The 11,780-nt window shown below is 39.2% G+C and overlaps 1 pseudogene; it reads left to right on the top strand.

The window, feature by feature from the left end:
- Positions 1–2,412: 2,412 nt before the first annotated feature.
- On the top strand, positions 2,413–3,123 carry LOC101693185 (annotated as a pseudogene).
- Positions 3,124–11,780: the final 8,657 nt, after the last annotated feature.

Genomic DNA, 11,780 nt, shown 5'->3' with positions numbered 1-11,780 from the left:
ATATTGTGAAAGGAGTGTTATCAACCAGTTGGAATGCGCCTCAGTCCAGTGCTAGGTGGTAAAAATCTGGCTCACCTAATGTACCTCTTAGAAAGAGCCCCATCTGTGTCTAATTAGTTGTCCTCAGTAATGCTTAAACAGGTTCTTTGGCCTCTTTTTATGTAGCTATAAGAACTAAAATTATTTTCTCTAATGAATCAGGTATCTTTTATCAAACTATGAATTATATGTAACAAATTGAAAACAGAGTAAGGTATGGCCATGATCTGGTCTTGTATTTCCTACTAATCCTTCTAAATTCAGGGATTCACTCATTTATTCTTTTGTTCATTTATTCATTCATTCATCAAATAATTTTAAAGAACCGAGTATGACCCAGAACTTACTCTAGGCCAGGGGATACTAAAGTAAATAAGAGTCTCTGTTGAGGCTTATATTCTACTTGGGGAAATTGGAATCAACAAATAGTTATTTAATGCACTGTGATGCTAATTGTTAAGAAAATAAAGCAAAGAAAGATGATAAAAGTGATGGGAGCTGGAGGACCGTGCTATTTTGTGTCATCAGGAAAGTCTGCTCTGTGAAGGCAATATTTTGGCAGAGCCCTGAAGAAACTAAGAAGAGTCATGGTGACATTTAGGGAAAGAGCATTTTAGACAGAACAAATAGCCAGTGTGAGAGTCCTGTGGCAGGAATGTGTTGAGTGTGATCTAGGAATAACAAATGGCTATAGTGGCATGAATGGAGAAAAGGATGGAAATGTTGAAGATGAGTCCAAGAGTAGTAGGACCTGTCATGCAAAACTTCCCAGGCCAATTATAAGGGCCTTGTATTTAGCTCTAGGATTTAAGAGTATATCCAAGATTTGTGGGGTTTGAAATTTCACAGCCCTGTGGGCCTGCCATACATAAAAGAATACAACATTAGGTACAAACCTAAATACTGATTTGGAATGGAAATAAAAGTCACAAGAAATGATCAGTTTTAAAGCAGTGACAAATACCAGTGTAGGGGATCAGATTATGCTATCTCTAAATATGCTACTTTGGCATGATTATTTTGAGCTGAAAACAGTGAGGAATAGCAGAAGCAAAAAAAATCTCTTTGCCTTCCCAGCTCTCATAACCAGGAAAGGGAAATCATACCAGGAAGGGTAAAACCCTTAATCACTAGAGACTACTATCAGTCAAAAGATAGAAACCTATCTAACAAATGTCAGGACAACCCTTTTCTTTCCCTCATAAGTTTACCTTCCCACAGTTTGCTATTCCTAACTGCCAAAATCCTTTTTCCTTTATCTTGTCATTTCTCTACAAATTTATTATTCTTTGTTAAGATGCTGTCTAAAACCCAGGTTCTAGCTATCCTTTTGTGTTACTCATCACCGAGTTAAGAATTACCTCCACTGGCATTTTTCAAAGAGCTGGAACAAAGAATCCTAAAATTTGTATGGAACCAGAAGAGACCCTGAATTGTTAAGGAAATGTTGAAAGAGAAAAACAAAACTGGGGGCATCACATTGCCTGATTTCACGCTTTACTACTAAAGCCATGATCACCAAGACAGCATGGCACTGGCACAAAAACAGACACATAGGTCAGTGGAACAGAATAGAGAGCCCAGATATGGACCCTCAACTCTATGGTCAAATAATCTTTGACAAAGCAGGGAAAAATATATGGTGGAAAAAAGATGGTCTCTTCAACAAATGGTGCTGGGAAGATTGGACAGCTATGTGTAGAAGAAGAAACTTGACCATTCTCTTATACCATACACAAAGATAAACTCATTGGATAAAAGACCTCAGCGTGAGGCAGGAATCTATCAAAATCCTGAGGAGAACATAGGCAGTAACCTCTTTGACATTGGCCATAGCAACTTCTTTCAAGATATGTCTCCAAAGGCAAAGGAAACAAAAGCAAAAATGAACTTTTAGGATTTCATCAAGATCAAAAGCTTCTGAACAGCAAAGGAAACAGTCAACAAAACAAAGAGGCAACCCACGGAATGGGAGAAGATACTCACAAATGACAGTACAGACAAAGGGCTGATATCCAAAATCTATAAAGAACTCCTCAACACAACACACATAAAACAGATAATGATGTCAAAAAATGGGCAGAAGACACGAACAGACATTTCTCCAAAGAAGACATACAAATGGCTAACAGACACATGAAAAAAATGTTCATCATCATTAGCCATCAGGGAGATTCAAATCAAAACCACATTGAGATACCACCTTACATGAGTTAGAATGGTCAAAATCAATAAGACAGTAAGCAACAAGTGTTGGAGAGGATGTGGAGACAGGGGAACGCTCTTACATTGTTGGTGGGAATGCAAGTTGGTACAGCCACTTTGGAAAACAGTGTGGAGATTCCTCAAGAAATTAAAAATAGAGCTACCCTGGCCATTTCTTGGACGCCGGGTCAGCGAGAGCATCTGCTGGAGCCGGGAGGGGTAGGAAGCGAAAAGACCCATCCGAGGGTGTGTTGATTTGAGCGTCAGCTTTCTAATCCACGATCTCGAAATGCATCGTGATTCCTGTCCATTGGACTGTAAGGTTTATGTAGGTAATCTTGGAAACAACGGTAACAAGACTGAATTGGAACGAGATTTTGGCTATTATGGACCACTCCGAAGTGTGTGGGTTGCTAGAAACCCTCCCGGCTTTGCTTTTGTTGAATTTGAAGATCCCCGAGATGCAGCCGATACTGTCCGAGAACTAGATGGGAGAACATTATGTGGCTGCTGAGTAAGAGTGGAACTCTCGAATGGTGAAAAGAGAAGTCGAAATCGTGGCCCACCTCCGTCTTGGGGTCGTTGCCCTCGAGATGATTATCGGAGAAGTCCTCCACCTCGCCGCAGATCTCCAAGACGGAGAAGCTTCTCCCGCAGCCAGAGCAGGTCCCTTTCTAGAGATAGGAGGAGAGAGAGATCCCTGTCTCAGGAGAGAAATCACAAGCCGTCCCGATCCTTTTCTAGGTCTCGTAGCCGATCTAGATCAAATGAAAGGAAATAGAAGACCAGTTTGCAAGAGGAGTGGTGTACAGGAAATAACTTCATTTGACAGGAGTATGTACAGAAAATTCAAGTTTTGTTTGCGACTTCATAAGCTTGGTGCATTTTTTTTTTTTTAAAGATTTTATTTATTTATTTGTCAGAGAGAGAGCGAGCGAGACTGAGCACAGGCAAACAGAGTGGAAGGCAGAGTCAGAGGGAGAAGCAGGCTCCCTGTGGAGCAAGGAGCCTGATGTGGGACTCGATCCCAGAACGCTGGGATCATGACCTGAACCGAAGGCAGCTGCTTAACCAACTGAGCCACCCAGGCGTCCCAAGCTTGGTGCATTTTTAAGATGTTTTAGCTGTTCACATTTGTTTGTCTCTTGGAACAGTGACACATAAAGATGTAATTCTCTATGATTTGAATGGATCATAGGAGGCATGTAATATCAAGAATTGTTACTTTACAATGTTCCCTTAAGCAAAATTGAATTTGCTTTGAAGTTTTGTCTTATATAGACTGATAATAAACCTCTTACTCCTGCCCAGCTAAACCTTGACATTTAATATTTTGAGAACAAAACTGGCAAAAATTGAATGAAGTCTTTCTATAGCTGGGATAATAGTATGCAGCTGTAGTTAAATAAGCAGTCTTTAAAAGCTGGTGTGAACACAAGCCAGCAATAAAAATTCAGCTGCACTATTAAACTAGATTAGAGGTTTAAAAAAAAAAAAAGAATCCAACTAGTCTTCGTACTGGGCAGGGTGTCCAGTTGGTATAGAATTGGAAGTTTCAAGAAAGTTAGTTTACCTTTGTTTTAGGTCATAAGTTCCTTACGTGATTGCTGTATATGAAAAGATGGCTCTTTGTAACATTCTCTATTTGGTAATTTGAAACTATTAAAGATACCAGTATTCTGCCAGTTTAAGGGTACATTGTAGAGCTGAACTTTGAGTTACTGTGCAAGATTTTTTTTTCATGCTGTCATTTGTAAAATGTTTGTGAGAATCCTTGGGATTAAAGTTTTGGTTACAAAAAAAAAAAATAGAGCTACCCTATGATTCTGCAATTGCACTACTGGGTATTTACCACAAAGATACAGATGTAGTGAAAAGAAGGACCATCTGTACCCCAATGTTCATAGCAGCAGTGGCCACAGTCACCAAACTGTGGAAGGAACCAAGATGCCCTTCAATGGATGAACGGATAAAGAAGGTATGGTCCATATATACTATGGAGTATTATTCCTCCATCAGTAAGGATGAATACCCAACTTTTGTATCAACATGGATGGGACTGGAGGAGATTATGCTGAGTAAAATAAGTCAAGCAGAGAGAGTCAATTATCATATGGTTTCACTTACTTGTGGACCATAAGGAATAAAACGGAAGACATTGGGAGACGGAGAAGTAACTTGGGGAAAATTGGAGGGGGAGACAAAACATGAGAGACTGTGGACTCTGAGAAACAAACAGGGTTTTTGCAGTGGTGGGATGAGCCTGGTGGTAGGTACTATGGAGGACATGTATTGAAGGGAGCACTGGGTGTGGTGCATAAAAAATGAATTTTGGAACACTGAAAAAAATACAGTAAAATTTAAAAAAAAGAATTACGTCATCATTTCTGGCTAAAATCTCTTTGGCGCTTAACACATTATTTTGTAATATCATGTTCTATAGGGAGAATAGGAAGAAAATACAGCTTTCCTTTAGTTTGGTCAAAATTTGCTTATTTTTTATTCACAATGTAGAAAAATCCCCTCTGATTTCACAACTCATTATTGGTAATGCTGTGTACATTTTTAGTATTGTTGTCATATTTGGGAAAGCTTTTCTAATTTTTTTCTTACATGAACTACAAGATTTATAAGAAGTTTCCACAGACTAGCTTCTGGCTCCATATGTTTCAAACCCCTTTTCTTCTCCATTAGACATGTATTACTGTTATGATGAAGACCTCTAGCTCTAAACTTTAATGTCATGGTATATGCTGGCACAGGTAGTAGTAATCTTGGAAGCCACTTCTAGACCAGCAAACACTATACAGTGAAATAAATTATGAACCACAATAATACTGACTCGAACTAAATGCTTCTTTAGGGGTGCCTGGGTGCTCAGATTGTTAAGTGTCCAGCTCTTGATTTCAGCTCAGGTCATGATCTCAGGGCTGTGAGATTGAGCCCCATGTATGGACTCCCTGCTCAGTGGGAGTCTGCTGCTTCTCTCCCTCTCTCCCTGCCCCTCCCCCTGCTTGCACATGCTGTCTCTCTCCCCTCTGAAATAAATTACAGAAATAAATAAACAAACAAACAAATAAATAAATAAATATTTCTCTAACTCAACCTCTCCTTCACTAGATTCCTATGTATTTGGCTATTCTAGCACCACTTGACTCGAAGAGAGTTGTGACAGAGGGGACATTTAGAAGAGATAGTTGTGGTTAAAATATCTCATTTTATAAATTAAACAGAAACAAAAACTTGCAGATATATTGCAGGGCCTCAGAAGGGCTAAGTGCAAGTGCGGGCCCTGAATCAGCTTTATTAGCTTCATGGGAAACCTTTCCTCTGGTAAAAATGGGAAGAGCTGGAGAGTTTGAAGCAAAGCCGTAATGTGATATAAGTGCCCTTGTAAAAGGACCATTTGTCTGGAGAGTAGGCTGTAGGGGAGCAGGCCTGGAAGCAGGGAGGTCTCTGCAGAGGCTGAAGTTCAGGCTGCAGAGGACAAGTAAGAAAGCAGACATAACTCATTCTGTGAGTTCTGAGAATGCTGACTGCTACCTGCTAAGCTATGGATGTTTTTCCTGAGAATTCATGCCTGTTCATGTCAGACTGGTTTCCTTTCGCAGTTACTGCTTATTCAGTGATTATTGAGAGTTCTCCTTAATATTTTCAGATGTTCCATATCTTTAAAGTTCACATTTCATCAACAGAGTTTTTATTGCTGTAACTGTTTATGTTCCTATTTGCTACTGCAAAGATGCCTGCAGTGCTGGCTGAGTGATCTTTCTTTCTTTCTTTTTTTTTTTTTTTAATTTTATTTATTTATTTGACAGAGAGAGAGAGAGATCACAAGTAGGCAGAGAGGCATGCAGAGAGAGAGGAAGGGAAACAGGCTCTCAGCCGAGCAGAGAACCCGATGCGGGGCCCAATCCCAGGACCCCGGGACCACGATCCGAGCCGAAGGCAGAGGCATCAAGCTCCTGAGCCACCCAGGCACCCCTGAGTGATCTTTCTTAACCGATACAATTTCAGTTCCTTGTATCAGTGCAATCTGTATGTGGGCTGAGAAGTACCCAGAAGGACTCTTTAGTATTATTTAGAAACCTTACAACCTGACACTTGGTCACTTTATATTATTAAATATTCCTTTTCCTGATGAACTTTCTGATTAACATCTTCAAGGCCTTTGGTGTTTAATAATTTTATCTAATTTATTTGGGAGTTAATTTTTGTGGTGTCTTGCTTTAGAGTGGGGGTTAGTGAACCTATAAATATGTTGGCCTTTGAAGGTCATATGGTCTCTGTCAGAACTCCTCAGCAACGCTGTTGTAGCACTAAATTAGCCATTGACAGTGATGCAAAGAAATGGAAGTGGCTGTGTTCCAAAATAATTTCACTTGCTAAACAGGCCAGGGGCCAGATTTGGTCTAGTTGATGCAGTTTGCTGGCCCTTGCTTTGGAGTTTTCCTCTAGCTGTTTCATCTTACGTGTCCCAAATCTTAAACTCATTTAACCTCTATGAGCCTAGTGTTTCTTTCTTTAGAATAAGAACCCTGATAGTGTCTCTATCTTTAAAATAAGGTCCTGTCTGCCACATAGCATTGTCATAATGGTCAAATGAGATATTGTTTGTAGAAATCTGTTATAAATTTTAAAGTAGCACACATCTGTATATTTCTTTCTCTTCCCTACCACCCTGCAACACATTTTCTTACTGTCCCCTCCACCAAAAGCACAATATATAAACACTCAATTACAAAGGAAAATTATGGCTTGCTAGTTTATTTTTATTCCTGGGACTTTTGTCAAATACTGGCTCCCTAAAATGTCACCAGAACTACCTTTGATGGCACAAAGCTGAGTTTGTTCTTACCATGGTAAGGGAAAACATAGCCTTGATAGTCTTTTTTAATTAATTATTTTTATTAACATGCAATATATTATTTGACCCAGGGGTACAGGTCTGTGAATTGTCAGGCTTACATACTTCATAGCTCTCACCATATCACATACTCTCCCCAATGTCCGTAACCAAATCACCCTCTCCCTACCTCTCCTCCCCAAACCACCCTCAGTTTGTTTTGTGAGATTATAAGTCTCTTATAGTTTGTCTCCCTCCCGATCCCATCTTGTTTCATTTTTTTCCTTCCCTAGCCTTGATAGTCTTAATAGAGCCTCAGAAGAAGGAGGACAAAGTCAGGATATTTATTGAGATTTTTGAAGACCTACCTAGATGAAGATGGGTCTTTCAACTCAGGGGCTTGGTTAGGAGTGGATAAAGATCATGAGATTATAGTCTAGGATTGGTGGACATTAATAAGGTAAGGCTTTTGAAGAGGGAGTTCAAGAGTCTTAGATACTATAATTCTTAGTATAAATTATAGTCTTGGACACTATAATTTAATACTTTCTATTGAAGAATTGATTGGTCGTTCAGGAAGGAAGTTACTAGAGTGAAGAGTAACCTTATTTATAACTTTTATTCTGAGGGGCAAGTTTCCTGGAATAATAAATTTATACTGATAAATGTTTTAGAATATTAAAGTCATATTAATACAGTCAGTATGCTGTGTATGTATAGATGATTTTGGTTCTCACTTAAACATATTGGTGGTATTTGGTGAGGAGAAGAGGGAAAAATAGATAGGATAGCAAGATTTACTTAGAAAAGTGCAGAGAATAATGAGTAGAAGGTAACAGATACTGAAAAGAGAGGAAAAGGTAGCAAGACTACAAAGGTCTTCTCAAGCACAGTTTAAAGAAAACTTTGAAAGAGAAGAGAAAATTTCAGGGATGTAAATTACATTGCAGAATGTCAACAATTGGAAAAAACTGACAAATATACATTGCTTTCAATTAATTGTTCTGGCTGGACAGGTTTATTTTTGTATGTGAATCTGTCAAGACTGGAAAATGTGTTTTAGAGAGGATACTTTTATTTAAAAAAACAGTATATATATATATATATATATATATATATGTGTGTGTGTGTGTGTGTGTGTGTGTGTGCCTGGGTGGCTGGTATATCATATATATACATACATATTCATACACTACAAGCTGGTGCACACTCTGCCTGGGGTGGCTCATTGCACTATTGGGTAAGTGTCAGATCAGGATACACGCTCAGTGTCCATCAACAGGAATGTCTGCTTAAGATTCTCAAAAAGAAATCTTGCCATTTGCAACAACATGGATGGAACTAGAGCGTATCATGCTTAGCTCTGGTCCTGGAGGCCCCTGTTTTTGGGAGAAGGGGGTGCACTTTGGTGACTGGTGATTCACAGACCTCTCTCTCCAAAAAATATATGTTTATAAAAAATAAAAAAATAAATGAATAAATCTTTAAAAATATTAAATATATATGTATTCGTGATACAAAATTTTGAAAATACACAATTAGAAGAATAACTCTTAATAAGAAAGTAAAATGCCAGTGAAATGGATATGTAAGAAAGTCAAGAGAGGGGCGCCTGGGTGGCTCAGTGGGTTAAGCCTCTGCCTTCTGCTCGGGTCATGATCTCAGGTTCCTGAGATCGAGCCCTGAATCAGGCTCTCTGCTCAGTAGATAGCCTGCTTCCCTCTCTCTCTCTGCCTGCCTCTCTGCCCACTTGTGATCTCTCTCTGTCAAATAAATAAAATCTTCAAAAAAAAAAAAAGAAGAGAAAGTCAAGAGAAAGAGGAAAGGTGACATTCACAAAAAATAAAGAATTTATTTGGGGGAAAAGAGTAGAGTAGAGACATGGGAGAGTAATAGAAGTGAAAGGAGAAGAATAAAGACCATGTTGGGAGGCTATTGGATGATTTGTGGGAAGTGGTTAAAGGTTTCTAGGAAGAAGCTTATCTATCTTAAATTTTAATTTTTTTCCATTGCTGTGATATTGTAGAGAATTTAGGCCAACAACAAAATAGAGGGCTTGTCCCCAGGGCTGTCCTCCCATCTGATATCAACTGTAAGTTTGGAGGATCCCAAAAACTATCCTCAGGTTAGTTAATTCATGAGAAAGCCTCAGAATTCACTGAAAGTTATTATATTTATGGATGGCTTATTACAGATTAAAATCAATCAAGGGAGGAAACTTGTTTGGCAGAGTCCAGAAGTACCACATAAAATGCTTCTGTTGTCCTTGCCCTATGGAGTTGAGACATATCACTTGGCTGGCATTGATGTGTGACAAAATACATAAAACAGTGCCAACCAAAGAAGCTCATGTGAACCTCCGTGTCTAGAGTTCTTTTTCCTGGTTTATGTTTTACATGGGTATGAACACATGGTTGATCTCAGTCTCTGGCTCATCTGATCATGTATAACCCAAAGCCCCTACCCTAAGTCACATTGTTACTTTTTTGCCAGTCTCTCCCCTTTTCCCCAAGACTATGTGGATGGGACCACCCCTTGCCCTAAATCACACTGTTAACTGTCCAGTATGACCCAAGACAAAGACATTCCTTTCTGGAGGGCCCAGAGATTACCTCTGAAGCCAAAGGTGCGGGCCAGATGTTTTCTTTGAACAAGTCCAAATTCTTCACTACACAGTTATAAATCCCTTTTATCATCCTGTTCTTTAGTAAAGACCTCTTCACACATGTAAAGAAAAAAAAAATTCATCTTTACTGCTGACAACTTTAAACATTTTGGTGTAGATCCTACTAGATAGATCTTAGATAGGTTAGGCATAAAAATGTTAACTCACCTTTTCTTTATTCCTCCCCAAATTAAATTGAATAGCTATTAGCACAAGTTAGAAACCTAATCAGTAAAACTAAATCACCAAATGTTAGGGTTAGATGAAACCTTGGACTGCGTCTTTCGGAAAGGTAAAGTGATTTGTTCAAGACCAATGGAGTTAGTGCGACAGAACTGAATTAAGATATCAGGTCCTGCTGAGCAGAGAGAGCCCAATGTGGGACTCAATCCCAGGACCCTGAGACCATGACCTGAGCCAAAGGCAGAGGCTTTAACCCACTGAACCACCAAGGCCAGTGACTTTTCTCTTAAAAGGAAACTCATGAAACCTCTTTGGATCCAAAGGATGTTACTTTTTGAAGATAGTATTGTCTTGTTGATGTATGCTAAGGTAACCCTGATGGTTTTTTGATTAATTTGGTTTTGTCCAAGAATTTGGGATGATTTCCAGATCCACATATTAAAGTGTGTCTAGAAGACAGCTGCTCAACTGCTTGCATATTTTTCTGATTAGCTGAATTGTATATGCTGCTTGAAATTGCCAACTGGATTTTGTATTGTTGATAGGAACAGCGGGGGTTCTTAAACTGAACACTATCTGTATCTCTCTAGTACTTTGGAAAATTTTCCTTGCCATTTGCTGCCTAGTTGTCCTTCTTAGAAATCTATTAAATTTTATGGTTTTTGGATTCAAACCTGGAACCTAGTTTTCAGCTGATTTCTGACTTCCTCCCAAATTTTATAAACATTTAATCAACTTCTCTTCTGTGTGTACTAGTAGGAGTTAAAAGATGGATCCAATGGTGTGAAAAAGGCCAGCACTTATCCTTTGACAGATAAGCTGTGGCTTGGGAGGACACTAAATGTTCATGTCCCCTGAACTTGGTATGTTGAAACCTAACCCCCAATGTGATATTATTGGGAGATGGAGTCTTTGGGAGGAGATTAAGTTATGAGGGCAAAGACCTCATGAGTGGGATTAAAACCCTTATAAAAGATTCCTCAGAGAACTCCCTTGCCCTTTTTCCATCTAAGGACACAGCAAGAAGATAGCCATCTATGAACTAGGAAGCAGGTTCTCCCCAGATACTGAGTCTACTAGTGCCTTGTTCTGGGGTTTCTCAGGCTCCAAAATGGAAAGAAATAAGTTTGTGTTGTTTTAAAGCCACCATTGTATGGTATTTTTGTTATAGCAGGCTGCATGGTCTAAAGATAGGGAAATTAAGTGTGGGCACTCGTTTTCATTAGTAGGAATAGCATCATGCGTAGGCCTGGGGGTAAAATCTTACCTGATCACATTTCAGCTGATGAAAATGACCTGCTGTGCCAAACCATTTCCACTCTCTTATGTGGATTTGCCTTAGCAATGACATGAACAATGAGCAAATCATATGGGTTAACCGGAGATCTGTTTTAAAAATGCAGAATGCAAACAGGCCTGAGGGGAATTTTTGCACCCTTAGTTTGGTTATCGCTTTTGTATACTTAACTGAAATCAGCTGCCATGAAGAGATAAAATTCTGGTGACATAAACTTGGAACTTGATATGGGGTCAGACCTAGGGTAGAACATCACAGGAATCATCAGGAACACAGAGAGCATCAGGAGACGAAGGAGGAAGAGACTTAGAGAGGTGACGATGGGAAGATGCTCCACTTTTTCACCTGGTGTAAGTTTGACCTGTAAGCTTAATGTAGCATCACAGTGGAGAATTTACAAAGGGGTGGGCATATGTCCCTTCAACTACTGAGAGGAGAACTATTGTAAATGTTGGTAAAGTGATAGAAAGAACCAAAGTGACATAAGTCAGCTCTGTACAATATGAAGTACAAGTTCTGATTTTGTTTTCCAAATACATAGAAAT

Source organism: Mustela putorius, unplaced genomic scaffold, assembly GCF_011764305.1.
Source record: "Mustela putorius furo isolate JIRA1106 unplaced genomic scaffold, ASM1176430v1.1 tig00003898_pilon_pilon_pilon, whole genome shotgun sequence".
Taxonomy (NCBI): Eukaryota; Metazoa; Chordata; class Mammalia; order Carnivora; family Mustelidae; genus Mustela; species Mustela putorius.
Note: the sequence above shows the minus strand (reverse complement) of the source record. Positions and strands in the feature narration are given on the sequence as shown.